At 41.9% G+C, this 13,533-nt stretch overlaps 1 pseudogene; it reads right to left on the bottom strand.

Moving 5' to 3' along the window:
- Positions 1-11,742: 11,742 nt before the first annotated feature.
- On the bottom strand, positions 11,743-11,876 carry LOC116094169 (annotated as a pseudogene).
- Positions 11,877-13,533: the final 1,657 nt, after the last annotated feature.

Below are 13,533 nucleotides of genomic sequence, written 5' to 3'. Positions count from 1 at the left end.
AAAAAAAAAAAAAAAAAAAAAAAAAAAAGAGTAACAATAAAATAACTCCTATTAATTGTCTGCTGTACTCCTTAATCAGTACCTTATTTAGTTATCATCAGAGAAGTTTCTTCCTGCAACAGCTTGGAACAAATACCCAACACTCAGACATTACGCAGAGAGGAAAAGAGAGAGATAGACAGAGACAGAGAGACAGAGACAGAGAGACACATAAGAGACAGAGACACAGAGAGAGAGATCTTCAAACACACAGCTCTAAATGAGATGTTTACAATAAATCTATTCACTCAGAGTTCAGAGTTACCCAAGGAAGATAACCAGAAGCAGTGAGGGAGACAGAGGCGATAGAGGACATCAGGATAACAAAGCCCTTTGAATCCCATTTATCTCACAGACACTGAGGTAACAGTCTCAGGGCATCCAGGGATCGGTACCAGGTCCTCTGCCATATATACTTTAGCTATTAGTGTAGTTCTTTCATGGGTCTCCTGAATGTGTGAATAAGTGGGACTCTGATTCTTGAGTCTTCTCTTGGGTCTTTTATATTTTTCTGTTGGCTCATCTTGTCCAATTGGTTATGATGGGTTTTATTTTATCTTATTATATTTTATTTTGCTGTTTGGTTGTTATCTTGTAGAAAGCTGTCCTTATCTAATGAGAGACAGAAAGGGAGAGGATCCATATGGGAGAGGAAATGGGAAAGAACTAGAATAATTGAGGGAAACACTACACACTCAGATTATACAATATTAATAAAGAATCTATTTTTAGTTAAAGAAGGTGGAGGAGGAAGAGATGCCTGAGAAGAAAAAATATAGTAGTTTTCCAGATCTTTCAGAATGAGATAAAAAGTGTTTCTAAGTAGTGCCCCTCTGGTTTTTGTTTTAGTGTAATGTCATTAGGGACATTAAAATTCAGTGGTAACCGTGCATCAGGACACAATTTGGCAAAGGGAGAGTAAAATAAAAAACAGAAGTGTCTTAGTCAGGGTTTCTGTTCCTGCACAAACATCATGACTAAGAAGCAAGTTGGGGAGGAAAGAGTTTATTTAGCTTACTTCCACACTGCTGTTGATCACCAAAGGAAGTCAAGGCTGGAACTCAAGCAGGTCAGAAAGCAGGAGCTGATGCAGAGGCCATGGAGGGATGTTCCTTACTGGCTTGCTTCCCCTGGCTTGCTCAGCTTCCTTTCCTCTAGAACCCAAGACTATCAGCCCAGGGATGGCAGGGCCCCTCCCACCCTTATTCACTAATTGAGACAATGCCTTGCAGCTGGATCTCTTGGAGGCATTTCCTCGAGGGAGGCTCTTTTCTCTGTGATAACTCCAGCTTGTGTCAAGTTGACACACAAAACCAGCCAGTACAAGAAGCTTGCTCATTGAGATTCTTGGCTGTTTCTCCCAACTGTGATTAAAACCTTGTCTTTCTTCTTTCAGTTTTCACTGTCTCACTCAATGCTTTAGAAAAATGGTTTACTTTATGTTTATAGTGTTGTTCCTGCATGACTATCTGTGCACTACTTGGATGTGTGCTACCTACATTGTAGTGCCAAGGAAGGGTTAGTGACCTCCTCAGGACCAGACAGGAACTGATCAGATGCAAATCACATCAAGGTCTTTATTCAAGCTAGCTCCAGCTCAGCCCACCATCACCATACAGGATGGTTTTGGTGGAAAGGAGCCTCAAGCATCTATTGATATAAGGTTTTATAGAAAGCAGCAAGCTTCGAGTGAGGAGTGAATGTTTCTAGCCTGGCAAGCATCTAATTGGAGAGGTACTATGGCCTTTAGCATAATTGGCTGGGGCTGGGAGTCAAACCATAAACTTAACTTCTACTTCCCTCTGCATTGGTGGTTTTCAGGCACGGGGAGGGCTTGATGGGGATTAACCTGGAAATGTTGAATTTGTTGGGGGAGAAGGACCTGGAGACCAGGACTTGTTGGGGTTAGCCTAGAAACTGGAGCTGGGCTCGGATATTGTTGGGGGATAACTTGGAAACTAATGCTAGGTACTGGCTTGTTAGTTTACCTGAATTCAAATTCTCTAAAAAAAAATTTTATTGTCTTAAATCTTTTAAGTCTGAACTTAAAAGATTTTGTCTCTTAACAGAAGCCAGAAGAGGGCACTAGATCCCATGAGACTGGCATCCAGATGGTTGTGAGTTGCCTTTGGGTACAGGGAATGAAATCTGAGTTCTACTGAAGGGCAGCCAGTGCTCCTAAGTGCTCAGTTATCTCTTGAGAACCTGTCCCACTTGGTTCTGATTACACACCTGTAGTTGTCCTCAGCATGTGGTGGCATTGAAGGGGAACTTGACAAGTAAATTCTGAGAGCTTCTGGGATACAGAGCTAGTAAAGCACAATCTCTGCTACCAGGTTTGTCTTCCTACCTTTGGTCTTTGGAATGAGGAGTTCAGCCTCTGACCCTGTCGTTTCTCCATCTTCCCACAGTCAGTGTATCCATGCTGTTCCCTGACTATCACTAATATTGAGCAGTTTTGGAGTCCATGGAAGTATTTTATTACCTCCTCTATTGAAATGTTTGCAGGCCTTTGGATCTCCTGACCAGCTCTATCTTGATTTATTGGAACTAAGATAAAATACTTTTCTGGTATAATAAATTACATTACACTGTATAATTTATAAACCATGGAATTTATTCCCTCAGTGTGAGGGTCAAGAAGGATCAAGATCTAGGCACATGCATCTCTTCATAAATGGCACCTTCTATAAGGAATATAATGGTAGAAGAGCCAATTGGCAAACATCTCCTCAGGTCCTTTCTCCTCTTTGACTTGTGAAAGTAGCTCAAGTAGCCATGGCTGGCCCCAAGCCCATGGTCAAGTATGCTTTTCTTGCTCTCCAAATCCTTGCTCTATTTGAAACATGTTGGGATTCCTGGATTGAATTTTTATATAAGAGTACTTCCCCATTCCTGAGGATTAGCATACAACTAAACAACCTTACAAAGGCCCTACTTTTATTTCTTTTCTATTGAAAATGATTTTTTCACACAATATATTCAGATTATGATTTGCCTTCCCCCATCTCCTTCCAGCCTCTCAACATCTCCCTCCTCATCCAACTGCTTGGTTCTCACTCCTTCCGATTAGATGACAAGCAGACAAACAAAACCAGGATGAAAAACAAAGAAGAGGCACATGAAACATACATGCATTCACACACAAATGCACAAAGCCAATAAAACACAAAACTATGAACCAAAACATACAAGTAAAAGTCTAGACAGAAAAAATGACCAAACAAAACAATATGAGAAAAAAAAATGCCATTCAGCATTTTGTGTAGGTCATCAACTCCTTGTTATAGGGTCTACTCTTAAATGTTGTATATATAATTTGGGAAACTCTGTTGGAAAAAGTAATTTTTCCTTTACAAGCGGTTATGAGTTGGAGAGAGCATCCCAGTCAGGGATAGGAGATTGGGTCCAATCCCCACTTCAGCTCTGGCACCTGGTCTGACCCTGTGCATGCTGCCACAGTCTCTGTGAGTTCATACATGACTCAGTCCCATTCTGTCAGGAAAGGACTCTTTCCTTTGGTCATCCATCCTCCCTGACTCTCACAATCTTTCTTCCTCCTGAATCTTGAAGGGAGGGCTTGACGAAGATATGCCGTTTCAGACAGTCTTCCAAAATCTCTCACTCTTTTCACATTATCCAGTTGGGCCTTGTCTTGCTTAATATCCCCTTGGGAGATAGAGTTCACCATATGAACTGTGAGGAGCCAGGTAAGCCTCAGACCATGAACAGGCTGCTTGTGCACTTTGCTGTATGGATTCAGGGAGATTCAGTATCCATGTATCACACCACACTGCCAACTTCCCAGAACCTACAGAAGTGTGTACTGAGCTGTATATTAGTTATGGTTCCTTTTCTTAATCAATAATTTTGTAGGGAAGTTTGGACTTACACAAAAAATTGAGCAAACATACAGTAGCTTAAGTTCCTTCTCCCTTAAATGAACTTTGTCTTAGTGGAATCTTGCCTGGGTGTGCCACATTTGCTGTAACTAATGTATTGATAGTGATACACCAACAAAGGTTGGGAACTTCCATACATTAGGGTTTACTTCCTTCAAGAAGTTTTGTCACAGGTGTCACACTTCTAAGAGAGTTATGAGAACTACTCTCAGTCTAAGGATGTATCGATCAGCATCAAAGCATGTTGCCCAGCAGGCACAAAGCCCTGTCTTCAGTTTCTAGAATAACATCATTAATATAATAATAGCAATAATGTAATTAATATAAGTAATAGAATAATAGAATTAATTCAGTTGAAGGCAGTGGGTGCTTACCTGAACCTACTACTGACACCTTCAGACACAGATTTGTCCTAATGTTTTCCAGGAGAGGACTCTAGCTGACACAGTGGATAGCAACCTCAGTTTCACTGGCTCCTTCTTGTAAGGTCTATAAGTAAGTCAATGATAATAACTTTCAGTGAATGAAATTCCAGGGCAGTGGAGGAGACACGGGAGAAACCAAATGCTAGAGACCTGATTTGCAGTTGCCTAATTCAGGAGAAAATTCACTGTGACTGGCACTTCAGACAACCCTACATAACATTGTGATAAACACTGAAAAGCAACATTGTGTCGGGTGCACCTATGGGCATATTATATATTTTTAAAATACAGACCATTGGTTTTAGTCTTTGGTTTGTTTTTGGTTTTGTTGTTATTTTTTTTTTTTTTTTGAGAAATTGTCAATGGTCTAAGGTAACATCTACACTTAAAGTGGGCTTTCAAAGTGTAGTCTCCTAACAGTTGTGTCCCATTACCAGCTTGTGGGGAGATTGTCAGAGGCAACAACGGATTCTCACACTTTTAATTTACCCTTTTGTGTGTCCTTTGTGTAACTCTGACATTCGAGTCCTTGAGACCATACTGTCTTAATGCTATCATATTTTATCTTTATTTTTAAAGCAGTTGCCTCCATTTCTTTTTTTGTTTGTTTGTTTGTTTGTTTTTTCAAGCGCCTCCATTTCTTTGGAAAAGCTATTATGGTGTCACTGCCTAAACACAAGGAAGTGTCACAGAATTTGTTGACCATTTTGATGAATATATTCTCATCAAAGTTTACTTGAACAGGCTATCGGAAAGGAGCACAAATTGGTTTCCCAATGCTGCCATGGTAAGAAGCTGGCTAGTGCTTTTTCACAATGCATTAGTGCAGAGGACAAAGGCAGAAATTCAGAAGGGCTTTCATGGAGCCCTCAGCAGTGTGCTGGGGGCTGCTGTCCTTTTCAGCCTCTAGATGGAGCCACGCTTGCTGGCTTGGGCTCCCAGGCCCGTCTCTTCTGCTACCCTTTCTCCGCCTCTTTTCATTTTCTTCCCCATTTATAACGACTCCTGTGAAGCCATTATCCACCGACATGTCACAAGATAACCTTCCTGTCTCAAGCCCTAGCACTGCAGAAATAGAAACAGGAAGGAGGAGTTCAAGACCACCCTGGACTTAAGAGTGAGTGAGAGAACAGCATGGACTAGAGCAGCCTTTCTCAACTTGTGGATTTCAATTCCTAAAAGGGGGGTCAGATATCAAATATCCTGCATGTCAAATATTTACATTATGATTCAAAACAGTAGCAAAATTACAGTTATGGATTATCAATAAAGTAGTTTTATGGTTGGAGTTTGCTCCAACATGAGGAACTCTATTAAAGGAACAGCATTAGGAAGGTTGAGAACCGGCTGGAGAGATGGCTCAGTGGGTAAGAGCACTGATTGCTCTTCCAAAGGTCCTGAGTTCAGATCCCAGCAACCACATGGTGGCTCACAACCACCCATAATGAGATCTGACGCCCTCTTCTGGTGCGTCTGAAGACAGCTACAGTGTATTACGCTGGAGCGAGCGGGGACCGTCCTGAGTTCAATTTCCAGCAGCCACATGATGGCTAACGGCCATCTATACAGCTACAGTGTACTCATACACATAAAATAAATAAATAAATCTTTTTTTTCCACTGACAATGTTTTATTGTTTTGCCAGGCTCTCTTCAGAGTAAGCTACTTATTACACAATACAAAATAACAGCTTCCTATATAAAATGAACCACTCTAATTCTAAGTAAGTTAAATGTCACATTTAAATGTGCTTCATTATAAGTATCCTTTCCCACTGTGCTGACTATCCCACCGTCCATGAAGGCTCACAGAGAGGACTTCCATGGCCTGCTCTGCTCTGCAGAGGAATGGAGGCTCTGTTTGGGCATGCTCTCCATTTTGTAGCTCTAAACACTTCTCAACTGGATCACCTTGACTGACAGGATTCAGCTTCTCAATACCTCACAGTCTGCAACCTTTACTGGTGAGTTCTGGCCTCTTCTGACTCAAAACTGCCATGCTTGCTCTGCTGGGCCTTAAAAATGAGAGGTCGTTCTGTTTTCCATTTGGGGTACAGAATATATGTATCAGATTATCAAAGAAGAGGCTTAGGGATGTTTCCCCTTCTATGCAGTGGGTAGTAAAATATTCTCCATATCGCTCATCTTTCTCTACATCTTGTCTTGGAGAGACTTACTGTGCCTAGAAGACCCTAAAATACATTGAGTGATTCAGTCAGCTCAGAAATTCCCAGCCTAGCCCCCCTTAAGTCTGATTCCTTAATTCTGTTCATGTAACAAATGGTTTTGAACTATTTGTTTTTGATTCTCTACCTAGACTTCCTGCAGGAGGCTGAAGAATACCATCTGTGTCTCTTCACCCAGGTAGATTACTGTCTTTGAAGTCAGCTCCCTATTCCCTTACATCTGTCATTTGAAAGTCTGCATATGATCACTTTCAGACTCTTCACTTGCAGGAAAGATTGCTAACTGGTTAGTTCTATGCTCCTTGGAGCTCCTGGAGAGTTGTATAAGGGAATGGCCTCTCACAGGGGAACTAAAGTCATCTAGGCACAAAACATGAGCTTTGCCTGTACAATTTCTCATTGCACAGCAAACCAGTCTTTGAAACCCTCTCCCAACTGTATGGAGGAATAGGCCACCAGTAGAGGAAGAGCAAAGGACAGAGAATCATCCCAGGACCATCTTTTTAAGTTTCTTACTTCTGAGTTCATGGACAGTGAAGGAGCACACTTTATCCATTATATTGTGTTTGATTCTTATTGGTTTGTTTAGATTTTTTTCTTCCATATACATTAATTCTTTGAGAATTTTACTCATGCACATAATAAGTTTGTTCCTATTTATCCATGTTCCCTCTCAACACCTCCAAATGTACCTCCACCTTCATCTCTTCTTTTATTTTAATTTTATAATAAGAGACTCCAATGTGTGTTGGCTACCCAAGAACCAGAAACAAACCGGAAAAAGCTGACTTCCCTCCTGCCACAAGCCATTGACTGGAAAGTTATATTTTCAAAGATGTGTAGACAGCTATGAAAAACTGCTGAACTTTCTTTTGAATTTTATTTATTTATTTACTTCACGACTGTTTCCCCTGCATTTATGTTTGTGTAGCACTCGTGTGCCATGTCCCAGAGGAATCCAGAAGAGGGTGTAGGATCCTCTAGAAATAGAGGAACAGACATTTGAGAGATTCCATTCGAATCCTGTAAATTGAACTTGGTTCTTGTGGAAGACCAGCCAGTGCTCTAAACTACAGTAACATCCCACCAGGCTTTCTTAAGACCACGAAATATGTTATTGAGTAGTAATTAAAATAGCTCTGTTCTCTAAGCAGCTGTGCTAGTGGGTTTGATGTGAACTTGACACAGGTTACAGTCATCTGGAGAAAGGGAACCTCATTTGAAAAAACGCCCCCATCAGATTGTCTGTAGGTCAGCCTGAGACATTTTCTCCCCTGCACCCCACCACCATTTTTTGTTTTGTCTTTGCTTTTGCTTTTCTTTCCTTTTTTTTTTTTTTTAATACAGGCTATCTATACATAGCTGGGGCTATCCTAGAAATCACTATGTAGACCAATCCGGCCCCTAAGCCATAAACATCTATCTGCCTCTGCCTCATGAGTGCTGGAATTAAATACATGGGCCAGCACACTTGCCTAAGACATTTTCTTGATTAATGATTGATGTGGAAGTGCACAGCCTACTGGGAGCAGTGTCACCCTTTGTCAGGTGATCCTAGGGTGTATTAAAAAAAAAAAAAAAAAAAAGCAAGCCAGTAAACAGCATCGCTCAGTGCCTCTTCTTTGGTTCCTGACTTAAGTTCCTGCCCCAACTTCCCTTCATTGCAGACTATAAGCTGGAAGCTGAAACAAAGCCTTTGTTTTTCAAGTTGCTTTGGATAATGGCGTTTCTTGGCACCGATGAAGAACAAACTAAGAAAGCAGGTTCATGGGTTGTAATCACATCACCACAGCTACACTTTGGTCTTTTATAAATTATATTGAAATTTTACAGATCTCATCTAAATATAGAATATACTATCATTTTGAACATTTGTCACAGAAACACAGTGAGATGTACTCCTTGGTGGGTCCAGGTTTCTGTGGGAGGCCAATGACGAAGGAGGGAAACAAAGGAGAGAAGGGGAGAAAGATGGTGACAACCTAGCATGTGGGAGGCACTGATTTTTGTCTCTAGCAAGATTCACACATGCTCACAGGAAAACACACACATATGCAGGCATCTGTTCAAAAGGAGAAAATAAAGGTGCCTTAGAATATGCAATGAGCATCAGAGACCCATTAAAGCTTTTGATTGATTACTATGCAGGTAATTGCTACCACTGGCTCCGTGCTGCACATACATAATATAGATATTTTATTTTATTTTTCTTAATTCCAAAAGGCAGTTTTTATCCTGTATAAAAATTGAGCAAAAAGTACAGACAGTTTCCCTCAAGAGTTTCTTCTCTTAACATCGTCTACATTAGTGTTTTCCTGCATCACAGCTGATGAGTCTGCAGTGGTGCTTCAGCTAGCCTTCACAATAGCCAGACAAAAATGAAACCAATTTAGCAACCATACAAATAATAGGTAGCTTACTACTAAATCTGGGTCTTCGTAGCCTCCCTTAATTTACTAAGAGCTGTTTAAATGCCTGGACCAGGATGTGTTTCCCCGGACTCACTGTGAAAGCTCCACACACCCCACTGTTTATCCAGGTCAGGGCAGCAACACTTGCTGCTTCTGCAGAAATGTGGAATTGAACAGCTAAGTAGGTCCTGAGATCACATCAGGTGTTTGTGAGTGGTGCTCCAGGAAGGGATCCTTTGCAGAAGCCAGAGAGCAGTCTGCTTCAGCCACCAAGTGGGAATATGACCCCATCAGTGACTTCTACTCTGAGGTCAGGAAGACCTTGGAAGCATAAGTGGTAATGACATGCAGGGCCTGTGTTTTCAGTGGCTGTGCACTGTGGAAGTGGGGGTGAGAGTGTGTGCAGCATCCCCCACCAGGAGAGGTCCCTGCAGAGGACATTTTTCTACGTCTGGCATCTCTAGTGGGGCATATCTTCCAATCTGCTGCATTTCTGTTTAGGATGAGCAGTCAGTGCTATGGCTTATTGAGGAGCTGCCAAGATATAGACAGAAAGTGAACACACTCTACAAATAACATGATATCCAATTCTCTCTCCTTTGAGTATAGTTTAAAACTTTTGAAGCACTATTTTTTCAATAGTATTCGGGAAATTTTATACATAAATACAGTTAATTCGGATGCTGTTCACATACCCCTCCCTTAACTCTTTAATTTCCATCCTTTTTTTACCTATATGAATTTCAAGAACATTTATTTTTCTATCTATCTATCTATCTATCTATCTATCTATCTATCTATGGGGTTTGGAGGGGGTTGGTGTGTGTATGTGTGTGGTTTTTTTGAGACGGGGTTCTCTCTGTTACAAGTCCCAGCTGTTCTGACTAGCTCTGTAGAGCAGGCTGGCCTGGAACTGCCTGCCTTTGCCTCCCAAGCGTACCGTCATGCCCAGAGGAAGTTATTTTTTAATAATCCACTCAGTTCAGTTTGTGCTCTGTATATACTTATCGATGGGGGATATGGAAGGTGTGTGTGTGTGTGTGTGTGTCTGTGTGTCTGTATGTGTGTGTGTGTGTGTGTGTGTGAAGGTCTGTGTAGCATGAGCATATGGTGCCCTCAGAAGCTACAAGAGTCTGTTGGGTCTCCTGGAAGAGAAGTTACGTGCACAGCAAGCTATCCTGTGCATGCTGGGAACTGGAAAGATACTCAGCGCCCTTTTCTGCAAGCCATTTTCCCAGTCCACCTCAGCTACTTTGTTAAGGAAACAACTGAAAAACTAGCTAGCTCTCTAAAACGTTTGCAGTCTAAAATAATTTAGCAGGAATTAAATGGGTTTTCATGATTTAGTTCATGATTTTTTGACAGTTTGTCACTATCTATATCCTAGTCTAGAAGTTGCCATAAGGACCAGCTTAGCCTCTATTCAGTTCCAACCCAGGCTTTCATCTTACAATATTGCCAGCAGCATGCCATTTTGGTGCCAGTTTTTTGTTTTGTTTTGTTTTTTACCATGAAGTGTATTTTATTTTCATCAATCATACAAATAATTTTCTCTTTTTTGCATATGTATTTTTTGTATTTTTGTTAGATATTTTCTTTATTTACATGTCATATTTTCCAGGTTCCCCTCCAAGAAAAAAAAAAAAACAAAAACAAAAACAACAACAAGAACAAACCCCTGTTCCTTCCCTCCTCCCCCTGCTCAACAACCCACCCTCTCCTGCTTACTGGCCCTGGCATTCCCCTACATTGGGGCACAGAACCTTCATAGGACCAAGGGCCTCTCCTCCCATTGATGACTGACTTGGCCATCCTCTACTATACACATGCATATGTATTATTATTAGATATTTTCTTTATTTACATTTCAAATGATATCTCCTTTCCTAGTTTCCCCTTCCAAAAAAAAAAAAAAACTGTTCTCCCTCCCCCTGCTCAACAACCCACCCTCTCCTGCTTCCTGGCCCTGGCATTCCCCTACAGTGGGGCATAAAACCTTCACAGGACCAAGGGCCTCTCCTCCCACTAATGACGAATTAGGCCATCCTCTGCTATACATATGCAGCTGGAGCCATGAGTCCCACCACGTGTACTCTTTGGTTGGTGGTTTAGTCCCTGGGAGCTCTGAGGGTACTAGTTAGTTCATATTGTTGTTCGTCCTAAGAAGCTGGAAACCCTTCAGTTCCTTGGGTCCTTCCTCTAGCTCCTTCACTGGGGACCCTGTGCTCAGTCCAATAGATGGCTGTCAGCCTCTACCTCTGTTTTAGTCTAGTACTGTCAGAGCCTCTCAGGAAACAGCTATATCAGGCTCCAGTCAGCCAGCACTTGCTGGCATCCACAATAGTGTCTGGGTTTGATGATTGAATATGGGAAGGATTCCCAGGTGGAGCAGTCTGTGGATTGTCCTTCCTTCAGATTCTGCTCTGCAACTTTGTCTCTGCAACTCCTTTAATGGGTATTTTGTTCCCCCTTCTAAGAAGGAACGAAGTATCCACACTTTGGCCTTCCTTCTTCTTGAGTTTCTTGTGGTTTGTAGATTGTATTTTGGGTATTCCGAGCATCTTTAATATCCCAGCGCAAACCGGTAAAATTTGGCAGTCCGACTAGTGGGGGATCCTCTTCAGAGACCCACGGGCCGGTGGCATCAGCAAGGAGTGCCCGGGTTTACAGGGTAGCTTGTGGCTCACATTCATCTTGCAAATGGCTTTTCCTCCACACCATGAAGAGGTCTTGGAGATGATGGGGTGGGATGGAGTGGAGAAATAAATCTTCCTAAGCTTTTAGGAGATTTCACTTGTCTTTTCCTGTTCAGTGGTCTTTTTGGTCGGCAGGGTGTTTTCTCCTGCATCGCGGTTTTCTTCAACTTGGCTTTATGGAAGCTGGCGATTTTCCCCATGTCCGGCTTGTCTGCCATTTTCTTACAACTCGTGGATTCTCGTTCTGAGCTTGCGTTCCAGGTGCTCCCACTTGCATTGCTGCAGCAAGAGACCTGGTGCCAGCTTTTTTGACCTAACCGTTACCGCTGCTACCATCTTCCCAGAATCCCCTAGCTACAGTTCTGTAAACTGTGTTGTACTGAAATACTGTGTTTAATTTTCTTAATACAAAGCCCTTTTAGGAACAATCCTCACCTGATACGGAAATTGAACAGAAAGTAGCACAATTCTCCTCGCGGTTTCTTCTTCTATCTTTATTACTGTGTTCCTGTGTTGTAACTAATATGTCACCAGTAATCGTCTAATCAGCATCCACAATGGCCTTGAATTAGAATTCCCTTCCTTGAAAGATGCCTAATGTTATGGGTAATATGTCTCTAAAAGAGTTAAAATGCTGCAGGTGCTTCTAAGACAGTTGTCATGCTAAGTATCTATCCTTCAGTAAATTTCTTTGCCTAGGAGAATGCCTTGATCAGTCCCTAGTATGGGAGGAGGAGGAGGAGGAGGAGGAGGAGGAGGAGGAGGAGGACGAAGACGGAGATGATGAAGAGGAGAAGATCTTTATGTTGCATGCACCTTGCCCTCATTCATTTCTACTACTGATTAGTCAAGACAAGGGTTTATTGAATTCTGTGGGAGGAGATTCTAAGGAAACCCGAATGAACCGTGATCCCTGTTTCACCTCTCAAAGTATGCAGATGACACCAAAGTTTGGTGAAAGAAATTCAAGGGTAGTTGAGGATACACAAAAGGGAAGCCAAATACCACAGGACAAATTTGCAGTTGCCCAACTCAGCAAAGAATTCATCATGACTGAAACACCCTCCAGACATGCAATGACCTCATAGATACAGAGGAGCAATCCCAATGTCCTGAGAATCTGTGTGCTCATTAGATATCCACCTATTACAAGCTATGGTTTTCTCTGAGAAGCTGTGATTCTAGACTTCTAAGGTGGTCTTTTACACTGGAAAAAGTAGGCTTCCCATATGGTAATGTGTCGCCTAACAACACTCACTGCGTCCTAGCTTTTGCCTAGGTGCGTGAGAAGCAACAAGAGTCTTCCAGTCTTTTAATGTCACCTTTGTGTGTCATTTCTATCCTCAAAACAGAATGTCTTATCCCTAGCATCTCATTTATTTTAAAAATGATGGCATCTAATGTTTTTGCAATTGAAAGCACCACTTTCTAGAAACAAAGCAAAAGTCACAGAACTTGCTGACAACTTTCGTGACTATGTTCTGACCAAAGTACAATTTAGCATGAAACAGCCAGAATAATATGTAATAGTTTTCTAACACTACTTTTAAAAATGGGCAGCAGCCTAGAAGCATAGGAATTCGTTCGTGTAGATCTTAAGGTCATGGTCTGTAGTATACTGGAGGTTGTCCCCCTTTTGGCCACTAGAGGGCACCACTTCCTTTGGCTTTGTCTCCTAGGCCACACTTGTGGAAGTATCTTGGCTGCTGGTTCTCTCTCTGACTCGTTTGTTTCTTCCAGAGTGATTGGGATCCCACTGATGCTATCATTCCACCCACAGAATACACAGATGATCTTATCTCAAGACATCAAGCACTCCAGAAGTGGGAGATGGGAAGACCTGAACTTCAAGCTCAGCCTTGACTGCCGAGTGAG

Source organism: Mastomys coucha, unplaced genomic scaffold (genome assembly GCF_008632895.1).
Source record: "Mastomys coucha isolate ucsf_1 unplaced genomic scaffold, UCSF_Mcou_1 pScaffold16, whole genome shotgun sequence".
NCBI classification, from domain to species: domain Eukaryota; kingdom Metazoa; phylum Chordata; class Mammalia; order Rodentia; family Muridae; genus Mastomys; species Mastomys coucha.
This window is presented reverse-complemented; position numbering and strand designations above follow the sequence as displayed.